Below are 13,642 nucleotides of genomic sequence, written 5' to 3'. Positions count from 1 at the left end.
GGAATATGATTTTGAACAAAGACTACTATATGAACTGCTTTAGCCCAAAAGCTCTTGGAATAATCTAGAATGAACAAACATACATCTTATAGCATTAAGAATGGTTTGATTCTTACGCTCTGCAATGCCATTTTGTTGAGGAGAATGAATTCCTTGTTCAATACAATAGTCATCAAAGAAATTTGAAATATATTCTCCACCATTGTCACTATAGAGAGTCTTGATAGAGTGACCAGTATGAAGTTCAACTGCTTTGTGATATTGCTTGAATATGGAAAAAGCTTAAGACTTATGCCTCAAGAGAAATACATATATAAAACGAGAGAAATCATCAATGAAGGTAATGAAATAATGATAGTGATATTTGGAGGGAGGAAAAGGTCCACAAATATCCGTCTGAATGAGATCTAAAAGGGCCTGTGAATGTGTAGAGGTAGAAATATGAAAAGGTTGTCGATGATGCTTTCCAAGAGCACAATACTCACAAATGCCCATATGAGGACGAGCTCTAAGATCCATACCTCTGACAAGATCACGATGATGAATAACAAGAAGCTTTGCAAAATTCGAATGGACAAATCGATGACACCATAACTTGCAATGAAGATCTCCTAGAGCAGTAACAACAGTTGCAACATCATCATTCAAAGAGACAAAGAGAGCTCAAACAGATTACCACATCGAGGAGCTATTGTGATAGTATGCCCATCCTTCTCAATTCGACACTTTGTATGATCAAAACCAACAAAAAAACCAAGATGAACAAGACGGGAAACAGAAAGAAGATTCCTTTGAAGATTTGGAACAAGCAAAACTCCTTGCAATATTCTGATAGAGGAAAGGGTGCCAAGATATAGATCACCAACACCCATGACTTGACAAGTAGTGTCATCAGTAAGATACACCAATTTCTTAATTAGAAGAGCATGATAATTATGAAGCCATTGAGATTGGTAAGTCATGTTACTAGTAGCACCAAAATCAACAATAAAAAGAGAACCATCCCGAACAAGAAGTACTCTTCTAGGAGAAATATCACGATGAACATAGTTTGCCTCTCCTGATGATTATGTTCATCAGTATGTTGAGAAGCATATGCGCGATTGTGATCTTGATCATATCGACTTTTAAAACAACGGTGATATGGATGATCTATACAACCAAAATAGTCACAAGGAGTATGGTTTTTGGAGGAATTCGAATGAGATTTCTTGGTGGTAATGCCATGTTCCTCATCATATTGACGTGCCCAATAATCAAAGAGATAGTATGACCATTCTTATAACAATAGGAACAATGTTTATTGGGATAGGAAAGTTGAGAAGAATTACCACCTTGATAAGAGCGAGCACCACGAGTAAAACTTGGAAAAAAAGGAATGCTTACGAGCAATATAAGTCGTTTCAGAATCTGCAGCTTCTTGTGTATTCAAAACAGTGTCAGAATTCTCTGTACAACATTCATGTCGTTGTGAGAATATTCAACGAGAGAAATACAAACAGTGTCAAAATCAATGCCATCCTTGTTAGATAGAATAGTGACAATATTATCATATGAAGGATCCTTGATTGTATGAGGAAGATGTGTAACCAACTGATTTCGTGCAATAGGAGCACCAGCAGTAGCAAGTTGATTGACGATGTCTTTGAAGGATTCAATATGTGAAGTCATAGGAGTACCAATTTTGTATTACTGTAAATTGTTCAGGAGATTACAAAGATAAATAATTTTTGTAACAGATTTCTTCTCAAAAGTAGTAAGAAGATACTGCCATATATCATGAGAAGTAGGGAGATTAAATACATGCAGAATAAGAGAATCATGAAGAATATATAAGATATACCGACAATGAGCAGCTTTATCATGATGGATCCAATTCGAGTAATCAATTTGCCATTGCTCAAAAATAGGACCAACAGTAATAAGAGAGTTTTATCATGTTCTACATCAACAGGTTGAGATAGACAGACAAGATTTCCCAAAACAATATCAAAAAGATCGTCACCTTCAAGTATCAACATCATCTTGGCCTTCCATCCCAGGGAATCCTTGGCCTTGACAAAAATAGGGGAATAGATTGTTTACCAGATGGAAAGCCAATAACGAGAATAGAAGCTGCCATCTCAGATTGCGAGAATATGTATAGAACGAGATAATAGAATTTGCAGACCCTGAAATGACAACATAAACAAGGAGGAGCCTGAGAGTTATATGAGATACGTGCACAAAAAGTGAGTGTGGCAAATGAACTCGTCACATATAGAATTAGATTTATGAGTTACAAAAAGAAAGTGGCGATGAAAAGTAGTACGCAAAAATAAACAAAATGTGATATGCAATAAGAGAGTAACTCCAAAAATAGTTCGAGCGCACTGAGCTATTTTGAGATGTGGATGAGCCCAAAAATTGGCTATTTTTGGATTAAAACACATAGAAATGCTAATCAAAAGTAAAAGAATGTAAGAAGCCAATTCACTAGAACACGTCGAGGGCATAACAGTGTTTTCTTGTCGAGATGTCGGGGATTCCATTCGCTACTCCGCGCAGTGAATTTTCTCAGCAGCGCTTATAGCAGCAAAATTTCACTGCTCCACAATGTTTATAGCATCGAAATTGTCATACTTGGTAGTGTCTATAGGAGCGAAAGTTTGCTGTGATAATAGTGTAATTTTGTTGCTATATAGTGGAAATAGCAGCAAAATTACGCTACTATTTTCATTGCATGAAATTCTATAGAATTGTTGGATGCTGAATTTTAAAAATACATGTCACATATACACACAGAAAATGATGTATAGTTTTAAAAAAACATCCATTAAAACCCTTGGAGCCATGTTTCAAGAAAAAAAAAGATAGTTGAAAACTTTTGAGAAGCGAAACAATGTCAAGATCATGAATCTATCCCATCTTGTAAATAAATCCATATGTTTTGGTTCATCAATGTCTATATCTAATGGAAGCTCAATGAAAAGATGGGGTTCCATATCAATATCAATATCACTATCATGATCTAATGAAGCATTGTCATGATTGATAAGTGACTGGTTGATGTTCCTCATGCTTTTGATCGGCCCCCTCCAAAATGTTTTCTTCATCATCTTCTTCCAATGAGCCGATTTGAGGTAGTACTTGCACCTCATCCAGAGATTCGGCCTCCATAGCTTGATCTTGAAAGATATGTTTTGAATGAGGGAAAACTTGTATAACATACCAACACTTTGGATCAATTCGATCGGCATGAAACATAACCTTATATCACAAAGCAAAGGGGTTACACTTTTATTATACTACATAAAGATCTAATTTGGGATTAGTTGGGTTACTAAGTTGTTGACAATGTTGAGGTAGTACAAAGGTATCTTTCTCATCATTCCAAAACTTAGTGGAATCATTTTGAAAGAACTCATTTGGATGTTTCTTCATGGTTTCTTAAGCACCTCTATATATCACCTTGAACCATTTGACATCAAAGATGAATAGAGGAAATGCTCAAAATCCAACCTCGAGAATATCCTGAATAGTTCCACAATACTCAAGATTGTCCTCTATGACATTTGTATTCATGTCTACTAGCTTGACTTTCTTGCTGAAAAGTTACTATCACATCACAATAAAATGTGTTTCTTTTAGAATCCACACACTCCATGCAAAAGTGCCTTTCCTCATACCATACTGCATTATATAGTTTGTACTAACATTAAACAAAAGCATGATATTTAGTATAGTGCATTAAACAAGGTATATATGTGAGATAGAGATGAAGAATGTACTATAATTACTTGAGGGTCACATCCTCTTGCATACTCATAATCTTCTCTTGTGATCATGTCTCCATTTTGCGATGCCATCGATATTGCCATACAAAGCCATTCAATATTGATCACATTTGGTAGAGATTCCAAGTTAGGCAGAAATGGCAAGCGTCTATTTGCTCTTTTGAAAGCTCTTCTCTCATCCTTTCATCTAGTGATTGCATCCTTGTATCTCCCGATCCACTTCTCCATGATGGGACTATTTAGAGTGCAGAATGTATTCACCTTGTGGCATAATACTTCATCCTTTCTTTCTTGCCTTCCTTCTGCATGAGACACATTAGTGATTAGTCAGTCATCCTCCTCATTGATCCACAATCGTGGCATGGAAGGATCTATGCAAGATAGATGTTTGATACACAAGAGACTCTTGCATCAACCATCCCTTTGCCATGATGGCTTTTGGCCTTGCTCTTTGTCTCACAAAGTCCTTGAAAGTTTTCATGAACCTTTCAAGGAAAAACTTTCATCAAACATGAACAACACCACACAATGCCACTTCATCAACCAAATGCACCACAAGACGCAATTGGCTAGTGAGAACTGTTCTAAGAAAGTTGTCCTTGATCATACACATTCCCTCAATAGCATAGAGATGAGCCATCTCAATGGATGTAGGATCTATCTTCTTTAAAGATATGTACCTACATACATAGAAATCATGTGTACTATTTACCAATACATAACTTGTGAGCGTATGAAAATGCCAAATAAGCAATATAACTTAGTGAATTGAAGATAAGATTCATACCTCACAAAGCTTCCCATTTTGTAAATAGCCTCTCTCACCTTCTTGTCTCCAAAACCAACTATAGCATTAAAAAAAATGTAAGTTAGTATATGAGCTTACAAATTATGTACCACAAAGAGAAAATGAATAATAGAATATTTATCTACTTGTAATATCTTGTGCCAATCATGTGTCTTGAGACCATATCATTGTTCCTCTCCTTTCTTTTTGGTCTTTTTAAAGACATATTTCAATGAATGCATTACTCTCATTTGTGTAGTACGAAAAGAGGAAATCACATTTTTCACCTTATTGTGCTCCCTCTTGGTTAATGCCCACCATGGTGCCTTTGGTAGGACTATGTTGCCACCGTGACTTTCAATTCGCCATGCACTTTAAAGGTATCAAATGTTTGTAAGTCATCCCTTTGCACCCTTTATATCTCTTTTACCAATTAAATGGTCCTAAATATTTGTTCCACATTCTTGAAGATATGCATAGGATCTAAGAGATGATTGATTTTCATGTCACACCAATATGGAAGTCGAAAGAAGATTGAGTGCCTAGACATCCCATTTGGTGGTGGATTGGGAGTGCTTCTCCATGCCGCAAACCAGTCTGTACCTCTCATCACAAGTGGTGAGATTTCATGTGGCACCTACTTGGAATGTGAAGGAGGGAGAAATTGATCATGTTTGTCATACACCACCTTATTAAGTGTAGAGGGTCTTTCCGAAACAAGTGATGGTCCACAAATCGGACATGCATGATGTTCGGAGGTTGCCAAATCTATTTTAAAATTGATATGATTGAGATAGAGATATAAAATTAAAGTTTAAAGGCTAAATCCTTATGCATATAAGGTTTAAGTAAGTACCTGAGTACTCAGAGAACTCGGGATAGTCATGCATCGTGCAAAGAAAAACTCCTTTCACCTCTGCTGCCTCACGCCTATTTATTGGCCTCACCATAGTGTCTCAAGCTCCTTAATCAAAGGATTGAGGTACACATCCATGTTTATCACCTTATACTTGCCTAGTACAAGGAGAGCGAGCATGATATGACCTTTCTTGATTGCCATCCATGGAGGGAGGTTGTAATTCACCAATACAATAGGCCAAGTAGACTATGATGTGGACTTGAAGTCAAATGGGTTAACACCATCCATACCCAAGAGAAGACGTAAGAGATGAGGCTTATCTTTAAACTTTGACCATTGATGCTCCACATGTTGCCATGCCGGTGAATCAACTACGATCCTCATGATGCCATTGGTGGTCGAGTGATAGGTAGCATGCCATGTCATGAGTTCTACAATCCCCTTACATTTAAACATGTGTAGATGGAATGAATGATAGGTAAGTGTCTCAAAACCTTTCAGGGAACTTTATCTCCTTGCAAATCATCCCTATAGTGGCTCTCCCCACATTGTAGACATTGTGTTGCATCTTTATTAACCCCTCTAAATAGCATGCAATCATTGGGACATGCATGTATTTTTGTGTAATCCATACCTAGCATAGAGAGAATTTTATAACACCCATCTCATGAAATTGGTAATAGATTTTGAGGGGGAAGAATCTTACTAAAAGAAGCGTGCAACAAAACATAAGAAATCATTTGTCAAAATATTAGCAAAAGAGAGTATATAGAACATAAAACATTTTCTGTTTGAGAGAATAGAATAAGGTGGTCAAGATCCCTCATACTACAAAAGGGGTGTGCTTGCCTCTCTATACAAGGTTTCCTCCTCTTGTGACATTGGAGCTTGCTCACTATCATCCATGAACTCCCATTCAAAGAAGTCATTCAGCATGTTGTCCATGATGAGATTCTTGAAAGATCCCTTCCCCCTCCACTGCTAGCAGTGGAAGTAGCACTTCTTGTGCGAGACAGAGCCTCTCACTCGGGGCCTCGCCCACGGATATTCTGACAAGAGACTAATCCCTCGGTTCTTCCAAAACCGAACTCGAAAAAACTTCCCTCGTCCAAAAAGCACGGGCGATTCCTCCAGGATATTTTTATTCTAATGTAGTCAAGGTCATCACTAACTAAACTAATCCGACCAAACCCATAAGTCACATGGTCAGATCAAGGAAAAGACTTACACTTGGATCATAGAGACCAGCACTTTTTTCCTCATTGAGAGGCACAGCCGTTGAATCTTTTTAATAGAACAAGGACTGTCTAGGATTTACTTCATCTATCGTACTATAACAGAATTGAGTCTCATTTCAGGGATCCATCAGTCCAGCTTAACCCCATCCAGTCCCATGGGTTAGCCAACCACCCAACCACGGTAGTGATAGGATCCATTTAGGAATTTAGTTATGTTTTGTACCGGGTACAAGGGAAAAGAGTTCCCATGCCCCCTAGCCGGCTTCATGCAAGATTCAAGATAGTCACACCACTTACACACCCAATATGAAATTGCCTTTTTCCCAGATTTAGCTCTCTTTAAAACAATCTTTTAATGAAACCATAGTATCACTAATCATAATCCTCCAAAATATCCGGTTGAATTCTAATTTTCAATCATTCCTTCATTGGTGTACCTATGGCATCATTGGCAACCAGAATGCTCACCACCTGTCCACTCAGGGGCCTTTCCAATAGTTCGTAGCTCATAGTACCCGGAAATATATTCACTTATAAAAATCCAAATGGACTCTCCGTTGAAGATCAGCAAGATCAACAAACAGATCCATATAAAAGAGCCGTGGACTCATGGATGAGCAGGGTCAATCAACCATATCCATGCCCGAATTCAGAAAACAACTCTTACTCCTTGTTCCAATATCTTCCTCGATGCACGCGTGGGTATCTTCGGCGACCCAGAGCTCGAGCACCGTATGGTCAACACCCTCTAGGATCCTTCGTAGGTCACCTAGTGCTTCACTCATAGGCTGCTTCCTTGGTCCCTCATCCACCGTACCGGAAGCTCACCATTTAAATCGAACCAAGGCTGGTCAAGACCTTGGCCGACCATGCTACGCGAGATGTCCTTCGTTGACTCTCCGTCAGCTGTTGCAACTTTATCATTTAGGTCTCCCCATGACCTCATTCACAAGACGGTCAAAATGCTTCCCCAACATTCTTGACATAAAAGAGTCATTTAAAAACAGGTCATAAATACAGTTTCTATAACGAACTCTCGTCTTTCCACATTGTTGTACATCAATCCACATTACTTAATCCAAGTCCATTCATATGTATTCCCATCGTCCTTCATCCATTCTCATCCAATCACATCATTTTCCATTCGCATCCAATCACATCATTTTCCATCTCATCATATCTTTCCATTCTCATCCAATCACATCATTTTCCATCTCATCATATCTTTCCACATTTATACTCATCACATCTCATCCACTCCCATCTACCCATATCCACATCTCATCACATCACATTCATACACATCTAATCCATTCATATCTACTGTGATCCACATCACATCACATCACATCCATTTCACCTCACATCTCATTCATTCACATCTATCCTGATTCACATCTCATCCATTCACATTACATCTCATTCATTCACGTCTATCCCGATTCACATCACATCACATCACATCCATTCACATCACATATCATCCATTCACATCTATCTCAATTTACATCATATCACATCACATCCATTTCACATCACGTCTCATTCATTCACATCTATTCCGATTCACATCACATCCATTCACATCACATATCATCCATTCACATCTATCGTAATTTACATCATGTCACATCACATCACATCTCACCCATTCACACTTATCCCGACCCATATCACATCACATCCATTCACATTCATTGTATCCCCATTCCATCACATACGTTCTATCCACATTACATCACGTCCACATCTATCCACATCATACATATCTCATTCATTCCATCCACTTTACATCACATCCACATCATATCTCATTCATACACATCCCATCTCATTCATCCACATCTATCCAATCATTCATATGCACGACTATCCACATCTATCCAATCATTCATATGCATGACTATCCACATCTATCCACATCTATCAATACATTCAAAGAGTTATCACTTCGCATCCACATATATTAACATCACATTACATTTCATCCACATCTCTTTACATCACATCATATCTCATCCACATCCACATCACATTCACATCCACATCTCTTTACATTACATCACATCTCATCTACATCCACATCACATGCACATCCACAGTCCCTTACATTACATCACATCTCATCCACATCCACATCACATTAATATCCACATCTCTTTTCAGCACATCACATCTCATCCACATCCACATCACTTTTACATCCACATCCCTTTACAGCACATCACATCTCATCCACATCCACATCACTTTCACATCCACATCTCTTTTCAGCACATCACATCTCATCCACATCCACATCCACATCCATTTACATCACATTTTTTCACATACACATCCACATTCATTTACATCACAGTCTTTCACATACACATCCAGATCCATTTACATCACACTCTTTCACATACACATCCACATCTATTTACTTCCCATCTCACCCTTTCACATATCCTCTCATCTCATCATTCACATCCACATCCATTTACTTCACATCTCATGATCCACATTCATTTTCATCACACCACATCCTATCACATCCCATTCACATCTTCTCACATCCATTCACATCTTATCACATCCCATTTACATCTTATCACATCTATTCACATCCTATCACATCTTATCGCATCCCATTTACATCTTATCACATCTATTCATATCCTATCACATCTTATCACATGTATTCACATCCTATCACATCCCAATTACATCTTATCACATCTATTCACATCATATCGTATCCCATTCACATCTTATTTCCATTTAGTAGCTTTTCCTACTTCGATACCAATAATGGGACGTTTTCAAAATTTTTGCCAATTGTTTGCTTAGATAGAGATTCTTTTTCTCGACGACTATTTCCATATTCTTTCTCAATTTCTCAAATGAATTATATTCAATATTCCTCTTTTGAATAAAAGACTTCATGGAATTTACAAAAATCAATTCTACCCATATTTTCACTTTTGATAAATATTCATAAATTGAATTATACTAAAAATTTCTCTTTTCTCCATTTAATTTCTTGGATTTAAAATATCATGGGAATTCCTCTTCTTACATTTAATTTCTTGAATTCTAAATGTCATGGGAATTCCTCTTTTATCATCAAATAAATTTATCTAAAATTTCACTTTTCTTTAATGAAAATATCCATTAATTTAATATGCCAATAATTTAACTTTTACTATTTAAATGATTGAATTCCAAATGTCATGGAAATTCCTCTTTTATCATTTAAATATTTCTCATAAAATAAATTTATCTGAATTAAAATATTTAATAATTCCAATATGCTAAGAATTTCACTTTTACTATTTAAATCATTGAATTCCAAATGTCATGGAATTTTCTCTTTTATCACTTAAATATTTCTCATACATGAAATAAATTTATGTAAAATTCCTCTTTGAATTCAAATAAAATATCCATTAATTCCAATATGCTAAGAATTCACTTTTACTATTTAAATAATTAAATTCCAAAATATCATGGAAATTTCTCTTTTATCATTTAAATATTTCTCATTCATGAAATAAATTTATCTAGAATTTCTCTTTGAATTTAAATAAAATATCCATTAATTCTAATATGCAAAGAATTCCACTCTTCCTATTTAAATTGTTGAATTCCAAATGTCATGGGAATTCCACTTTTATCATTTAAATAAAATTATCATAATTTTCTCTTTTCTTAATTATTTAATTATACATAAACCTTAAAAATTAGTTTTCCATTGAATGTGATAAAAATCATTCTTTTAGCCTAGAATATTCAATCCTAGAATATGGTAGGAAGTCCTCTTTTCATGTTATGCATAAGAAATGAATTATGTATCAATTTCTTAAGAATTTTGCCATAGCTCCGCTACTATTACTGACAATTTTTAATATTTTTGAAAAGAATAAGACTTGGTAATGTAATTATGATAGTATAACTATCTTTTAACCTTAAATCCAATTTATGGATTTAAGACTTGGTAATGTAATTATGATAGTATAACTATCTTTTAACCTTAAATCCAATTTATGGATTTAACTCATAAGATTACCATAATTTACTAGCATATAAGTATAAAAAACCATTTTCTTAACCTCTAGCTTCACAAGCCTAGAGTTTGATTTGTGAATTGAGAATTTCTCCATGAGAAGCATCAATTAAATAGAGAATTGGTCATAGGAATGACCATTCTTTCGGGGAGAGAGAGATAAACATAAAAAGCATCCTAATTAAGCAAAAATATAAACTTTTCTTAATTATTCGTTACAACTCTTAAGAAAATCTTGACTTGTATTATAAACACTTAATTTAGAAACTTCTCAAGCTTGAGAGGGGTTGAGAAGTGAAAACATTGAGAATAGTAGAGAAAAATCATAAATTATACTTTACCTCTTGTTTTTGCTTGCTTCTCTATCTTAGAAGAAGCCCCCAACCAATCAATTGGTTAGTGTATTGAAAGGAAAGCTCCAAGGATGGTTGAAGAGAGAGAGAGGCTCCACTCTCTCCAAAAGTAGAGGATTTTTAAGGGATAATAAAAAATATCATTAATTTAATGTAATACTGGCATGGTATAGTTCACAGATTTTTTTACAAAAGAATAAGGATCTATTTATAGGTGAGAGAGACCTATAACCAAGTCCAACTAGGTTCTAGAATTTTCCAAGTTCAGTTTGGCTAGATTTTTTTACAAAAGAATAAGGATCTATTTATAGGTGAGAGAGACCTCTAACTAAGTCCAACTAGGTTCTAGAATTTTCCAGGTTCAATTTGGCTAAATTTGGACAAGATTTGGACCTAGTTTGGCTCCCTTTTGATTTGGTTTGATTAAGGAGAGGAGAGATAAAAATATCACAATTTTTTTGAGTTAAAAACTCCACCACATCTGTGAAATAGGCACCTCCTTGAAGTCTCCCCCCCTCCTTTACCAAGGTGTCAAAATGTATCATTATACCAAAATATCTCATGTTTTTAGTAATATCTCATATTTTTTAACTAATAAACCTTGTACTCAGTCAACTCTTCATTTTATGTGGGCATTTACTCATTTTTGGGCATTTACTTTTATTCATTGGATTTATCTCCTCCCCACACTTGGATTGATTCTATTGGTCTATAGGAATCTTAATTAGATCATAATCCAAAAATTTCTGAAAATCTAGACCCTTAGGCTAATGTCCTTTATACACATTTTCAATTAATTCCAATTGTACATTGGAAAGTTCTTTTTGAATTTTTGTTTCAGGGGAAACCATTTTAGACACTAGGAGGATTTTTATATCGAAAAATATCTCAATTTTGGATTACCTCTCTCTAGATATTTTCTCTCTCCAGGCCAAAATAGGGTAAAATAGGATCCTTCTTCTATTTCAGAGAGGGGAATAACTACAAGATCAGAAGGGGAGGTTCTTACACCTGTACACCTCAAAAGCAGGAGGGAGGAATCTTACATCCTACCCCACTTAAAAAATGCTAGATGTCCTCATCTCGCAGCTGGAGGACAAACTCTTTCCCTTAAGATCCAACTGATTTTGGGGTTCCTTATAGTCTGGTCAACCCAACAGAATCCTGGGATATAGATCCCTTCATATAGAACTCATTATCAGATAACAATTCATTCAGAACATATCATTCATATCCTTAACACAATAATGGTCCATTAGACCGAAAATTCCATCTGAACATTCCTCCATGGGAATTTCAGCTATGCAAGTTTTTAATTTGTCATCCCTTAACTTGCTCCACTGTGTCATGTGTTAACATCAGCAATCTGTCAGCACAATCCACTAACCTCATAGGATTGGCTGAAGTCACAATCATCATTCCAGTTATTGTCATCATCACTGGGATTCGTCCCATTCATCCTCATTGTGGCTTTGTTAAACTTATCTTCTTTCAACAGGAATCATTATCTTTCAATCAGAATCCAAAATTAACTCATCAATTCTCAACCAGAATTTTAAAATCATATCAACCAGCATTCGAATCCATCTGGATGGTATTTTTTCTTATAATTTCAAGGTCTTAGATTTACTTGTATATACTGCCAGTAAAGAGCTGTAGTTATACCCTGGGTATATACAGGTAGTCACGGTCCTTGGAATTATAAGGTAAATACCATCATGTCTAGGCCTCAAGCAAGTTAGGGATTCCATACAATTGTGGTACTTCCATCTGAAGACCCAATTACAAATTTATGAATCTTCATTCTGAATATCAATTTGTAGGAATTTCATCACACAATTACAACCTTTTACTGCTAATTCATAAATTTTTGGCATTTCTAGCTTCTCGGTTGATCCACTTTAGCCAATTCGCTCTGATACCAGCTGAAAGATCCCTGCCCCCTTCGCGCAACGAATTCGGGGGTGCTAGTAGCGGAAGTAGCACTTCTTACGCGGGACAGAGCCTAATCCCTCAGTAGCACTTCTTACGCGGGAGAGAGCCTATGGATATCCAGACAAGAGACTAATCCCTCAGTTCTTCCAAAACCAAACCCAGAAAAACTTCCCTCGCCTAGAAAGCACGGGCGATTCCTCTAGGATATTTTTATTCTAACGTAGTCAAGGTTATCACTAACCAAACTGATCTGACCGAACCCGTAAGTCACATGGTCAGATCAAGGAAAAGACGTGCACTTGGATCATAGAGACCAACGCTTTTTTCCTCATCATCGAGAGGCATAGACATTGATTCTTTTGCATAGAACAGGGACTATCTGGGATTTACTTCATCTATCGTACCATAACAGAATTGAGTTTCATTTTAGGGATCCATTAGTCTAGCCTAACCCCATCCAGTCCCATTAGTTAGACAACCGCCCAACCACTATAGTGATAGGATCCATTTAGGAATTTGGTTATGTTTTGTCCCGGGTACTAGGAAAAAGAGTTCCCAGGCTCCCTAGTCGGCGCTTCATGCAAACTTCAAGATAGTCACACCGCTTACACACCCAATATAAAATTGCCTTTTTCACAGATTCAGC

The sequence above is a fragment of the Cibotium barometz genome, chromosome 62, assembly GCF_041138505.1.
Source record: "Cibotium barometz isolate CiBa-2024 chromosome 62, ASM4113850v1, whole genome shotgun sequence".
Lineage (NCBI taxonomy): Eukaryota > Viridiplantae > Streptophyta > Polypodiopsida > Cyatheales > Cibotiaceae > Cibotium > Cibotium barometz.
The sequence above is the reverse complement of the archived record's forward strand: the minus strand, read 5'-3'. Positions refer to the sequence as shown.